The sequence below is a fragment of the Cajanus cajan genome, chromosome 2 (genome assembly GCF_000230855.2).
Source record: "Cajanus cajan strain Asha chromosome 2, NIPB_CcT2T_4, whole genome shotgun sequence".
Taxonomy (NCBI): domain Eukaryota; kingdom Viridiplantae; phylum Streptophyta; class Magnoliopsida; order Fabales; family Fabaceae; genus Cajanus; species Cajanus cajan.
The window spans coordinates 5,421,540-5,427,162 of NC_138518.1; the positions used below are offsets into that span (position 1 = coordinate 5,421,540).

Genomic DNA, 5,623 nt, shown 5'->3' on the forward strand with positions numbered 1-5,623 from the left:
ATTACCTACGGAAATTTCCGTAGGTAACTTATCTACGGAATTTCCGTAGGTTATTTATCTACGGAAATTTCCGTAGGTAACTAATTTCAACATTGCATGAATTATTTTGTTTACCTTTCCACACCAATCTTTATAAATAGTTTTACCTGGTCAGAAATATTAATAAAATCACTTATCAGGTTTCTTTAAATATCTTATAATCACAATATGAAATCAAACATCTTTAAAATCTAAATACTCATAGCAATTATGCATAATTAGTTTCCATGTCATAGTGTAAAATAAGACTATTTTTGCATAAAATTATACATAATAAGGATCCAGCCACCAAAAACACCATTGTTTCCCACAGATAAGGATCCTTAGGGATCACAACAGGTTCAGGGTACTCTGACCAAGTAGAAGTCACAAGAGACAAGCCTAAACCAATGAGGGTATTGAAGATAGGACCGGCATAGCAACCTGATATTGCTACTTGAACACATACATAGAGTATGTGTGCATAAACTTCTCCAATAGCGTTTTTAAGAGAAAAAAATCAAAACAAAAATCAAACACATTTCTTCAATCATTCATCACAACCAAAACAAAACATAAATTCTGCTAAATTAAGTTAAATACTCCAACTCACGGGTAAAAGCAGGAAGATCAGATCTCTTCAACACCCTCAGCCTCTTCACTGTCGACACAAACATGCTGCCAAGAAAACACATTAATATGGTAAGTGAGATTATGAACGAACAATAGATTATGAACGAACAAACTTTGGATGACACATACTAGTTGCCTACAATTATGAAACAACACTAAAATTACAACTAATGTTTTAACATGTGGTAAAATTTACCCATGTTATGAGGTAAAAGTCAGCTGTACAAGTTAGAAACAAAGTTTTAACTTTAGATTCCTTCCTGTGTTACATGCTAATAGGAGTACTAAATTTCCATCTAGATCAACACCAGCCTCAATTCAATATTAAAATCAATCTCCCATGCTATCATTATTTGATTATATAAATTCCAAGTTACTATAATTTGATCATTTTATTTATTTCAGGAGTCAATTATTAAAGAACCAATTTGGTCGATCATCTATTACAGTTTATTTATAACATACAGTTTCGAAACTTATTTTATAATAACTATTAATTTTATGCACCATTTTAACTACCACCATTACAATTTTAACTACTGAAGTGATTCCAATTTTGATTGTTATAGATGACATAAAAGAGGAATATACGAATGCCAAAATAATTGTACTGTACTATTTAGCATTATTCATAAGTTGAGGAAATATAGACTAAAAGTGAAGTGGAGTTGGATTTCTATTCACTTGTTTATCAGTAGCATTCAATATGCTTTTATATACCCACCACTCTAATTGTTTGGGTGCTAAGTTTTAAAAATCCTTTGAAATGTTTCTGACTAGTTGACTATCATTCCCAAAGTTCTCACTATAGACTACAAAGGCAATTAAATTATTACCGACATATTGTTTCCAATAACTAAATTATAAACACAAAATTAAAACAATAACACAGGAAAGCCGAATTGACTCGCTGGCATGGAAAAAAATATTGAATTGAATAAACAAGAGTATATTCCCCACTTCCTACCAATAAACCCGTATTGACTTTCTTTTCCTCTTCCTTGTTTTGATTTCCACCAGCACAGGAATCTCTTTGACCAGAATAGCAGCTAGAACAGCCAATGTGAGATAAATTCAACTCTGCATCAAGCTCCATTGTCACAAAAGAATGAAAAAATATGAAAGCTAATTATTATAAAAGATCAGTATTTTACTTTAAAAAAATTTGTTAGCTGAAAAAAGATTGACTATTAGTATAAGCTAGTGACTATTCAATTGCGGTAATCAAGATTGAGATTTAGGCTTAGTTTAGATTAGCATCTAGCTTGAGAGCCTTTTGATTGAGATAGGTATTTGATTCCTTAACTTGCAAAAAATCCCTTGTAACTTTATAGGTGTTTGTGAAAAAATTAAATGAGAAAGTTTGTGAAAAAGTCGATATTACATAAGGTAATTTTGACTTACATATGAGGATCCTTGCAGCACTTGATTTTGTCTTCGTAGTTCAAATAAGTCCTTGCAGCACTTGCTAGTAAATTCTTATGTTGTAAATATATCAAATCAGGAACCTGATAAACCTGAAACAGAGGCTATCGTCAACATTGTAAAAAAATATCACAAGCCAATGCAATTATGGTCTTGTGGTTGTTGAATTTACTTCTCCATGTATGATTAAAAGAAAATTTCTAGCCACACTCTATTTATCATCCTCTTTCTTATACTCTAATATACGATCAATGAGAGTTGAATGTTTCCAATCATGCGTTATTGGGTCACTATTAGATCATGCATAAAATGAGACTCACAAAATTTATAATTTTTAATCTATTTCAACTAATAATAAGAAAAATATTAAGAAGAAATCGTTAGAAGGTGTCTTTTATTAGCATTCCTGGCGATTATATTTAGTAATAGAACAATCATATTTTCTAAAAAAAATCAATTTTTCATGTGTCTACTCAAACACATATAAATCCATTCACTCAAACCCATTCTTTAACCAAAGTCAACTTTGCAAAATCAGGCTCATATAGAATAAAGTTTGCAAACCCAAATCCAAGCACAAACTACGTTATTTAAAAATCAATTTATTTGGATAATACAACAATCACATTGTTAGACATTTTGAATCACTACAAATAGAATATAAAATAAATAAATTAGATGCTTTAAACGACATACTGGACACAGAATGAAGCATCGCAAAAACAAAACAGAGGGCTATATCAACTTTGCAAAATCAGGCTCATACAGAATGATGAAACAGAGGAAACAGAGGAAACCCTAAAATGAAACAAATACCTTCACAAGGGAGTCGCACAATAGGACGACTGCGTTTCCGAAAACCTCCTCCGGGAGTTCCTCCACACCCTAAAACATTAGCACCCACGCATTTGTACAAGATGAGAGAGGCAAAAACAACCAAAACACAAAATGAAGATACGCACCTAAAATGACTTCCCTGTGTTGCCCTTCGTCGAATACGACTTCAATGTTTCCTTCGAGGGTTGTTGAAGATAAACAAGCGTTTTAGGTTTCACTGAGTTGAGAGGGTTTGGGTCTTACGGTGTGCGAGAGAGAGCGTTCTAGAGTGAGCAAGAGGTAGGGTTCGAGAGTGCATTTGAGAGTGTTTCAGAGGGTCAGCAACTATACTCATTTTAATTTTATAATTTTTATTTTAAAAAGTATTAATTAAGTTTTTATTTATTCAAATTTATTGAATTTGATTTATTTTAAAATTAAATTTACTCTTATTTTTTAAAAATAATTGAAGTTAAAAGGAAAGAAATTTGATTAAATTAATATATTTTAAAAAATTAAAGACTCAATTGAGTATTTTCAAAATAAATTTAATATTTAAATAAGAAAATTAATTATTGAATCTTTTAAAAATAAGAGAACCAAATTTAACTTAAAAAATATTAAATAAATTATATAAATTATTATATAATATAAGAAATATTTATAATTAATATAAATAGAAATATAAATTATTAATTGTTATATTAGTTTTTATTTGTTAAAAAAATTCAATCTTTAATTTGTTTCTTACGTTTAATAACATTATTTTTATTTTAGAAGGTATCAATTAAGTTTTATTTATTAAAATATGTTAAATAAGTTATTTTTTAATTAAGTAAACATTGATTAAATTAATCTTATTTTTAAAAATTAAAGATTCAATTCAAGTTTCTCAAAAATATATAGTAATATAACATTATAAGATCTTATCATATAAAAACTTATTATATAAGATCTTAAACAAGTATTATTTCTTAAAACATATCATTATTCATTGATCTTATTACATAAAAATTTATTATATAATATCTTAAATAAGTTATTTCTTTAAATATATCCTTATTTATCGGATGTTTAATAGTAATATAATTTGTTCAAATCTTTATTAATATGATTCGCTGAATATCTAATTAAAACTTACATCGTATAAAATCCAAATTAAAGAAAAAGGTAACAAACACATGTACCATGACAACTAATAAACTAAAAAACCATAAACAGAAAATGAAACACAAAAGGAAAGCAAATTATATATATATATATATATATATATATATATATATATATATATTAAAGAAGATGGATCTTTTTACTCTAAGAGTTACATAGACTTACTCCGTTCAATAACTCATTTTCTCTATGAAATTTCAATTATCTAACCGTTCAATTTAAAGTTCTTAATGCATAGATCAAATATGTAAATTGTTAGAAAATTTAAAAATCATTTGATACTTCGTTTCATTAATTTTAATCAATGTATAAAATGATTCTATGATTATCCGTCAATTTGAATTAATGAAATGAAGTATCAAATGATTTTTAAATTTTTTACAAATTTGTAAATTTGATCTATGCATTAAAATTTTTAAATTGAACAGTTTGATCGTTAATAATAATTAAAAATTATTTATTTATTTAGGTTATCACATACCATTATACATTTCATGTCTTTAAATCTTTTAATAAAAAGTTAAATTAATAACTAAAAATTATTTATTTATTTCTTAAGAATTGAGGGTATATAATTATCCATTATTTTGGAGACAAAAATTAGTTACAAGATGACGTATATATATTTCCCTTTATCTATTACTATATACATATAATCAAACAACTATATGTTTAACTATTTTTCTTCCATTCATTTTCTCAGTCTCTCTGTCTCTGTCTCTATATATATATATAGACAAAGAGGTTATACTAACAGTAATACCGGGTGTAACTTTTATTAAGTATTACACACCACTCGATAATTAATTATTATATTATGAATAATAATAATATATATATTTAATTAATCTTTAAAAATAATTGAAGTTAAAAGGAAAAGAAATTTGATTAAATTAATATATTTTAAAAAATTAAAGACTCAATTGAGTATTTTCAAAATAAATTTAATATTTAAATAAGAAAATTAATTATTGAATCTTTTAAAAATAAGATAATCAAATTTAACTTAAAAAATATTAAATAAATTATATGAATTATTATATAATATAAGAAATATTTATAATTAATATAAATAGAAATATAAATTATTAATTTTTATATTAATTTTTATTTGTTAAAAAAATTTAATCTTTAATTTGTTTCTTACGTTTAATAAAGTAAAACTGAATTCATCTTTTCTTTATGTTTTCCATTAAATATGGTACACAAAAGTTAAAGCTATTCATTATTCTAAATTATATTTTAATTAAAAATAATTTTTTAGTAAATAAAAAGTATTATAATAAATAATTAAACTAAAAAAAATAAATTTTATAATAATTAATTTTTTTAATGATGTTAAATTAAATATTTTAATTATTTTATAAAAAAAATGTTTTACCTACGGAATATTATCTACGGAATTTTTTCCGTAGATAAATTATCTACGGAAATATCCGTAGATAAGTTATCTACGAAAATTTCCGTAGATAACGTATCTACGAAAAATTTCCGTAGATACGTTATCTACGGAAATTTCCGTAGATAACTTATCTACGGATATTTCCGTAGATAACTGGAA

At 25.6% G+C, this 5,623-nt stretch overlaps 1 long non-coding RNA gene across 3 annotated transcripts; it reads right to left on the reverse strand.

The window, feature by feature from the left end:
• Window positions 1-492: 492 nt before the first annotated feature.
• LOC145954116 (uncharacterized) lies at window positions 493-4,164 on the reverse strand. Of its 3 annotated transcripts, XR_014431279.1 has the most exons (5): window positions 3,039-4,159; window positions 2,893-2,961; window positions 2,056-2,168; window positions 1,619-1,731; window positions 493-696 (listed from the first exon to the last, which is right to left on the reverse strand). It is a non-coding gene; the product is annotated as an uncharacterized LOC145954116 (long non-coding RNA). The 3 variants fall into 3 exon arrangements; XR_014431278.1 differs by lacking the exon at window positions 493-696 and having other exon boundaries at window positions 1,218-1,731; XR_014431277.1 differs by lacking the exon at window positions 493-696 and having other exon boundaries at window positions 1,218-2,168; window positions 3,039-4,164.
• Between the last annotated feature and the right edge of the window lie 1,459 nt (window positions 4,165-5,623).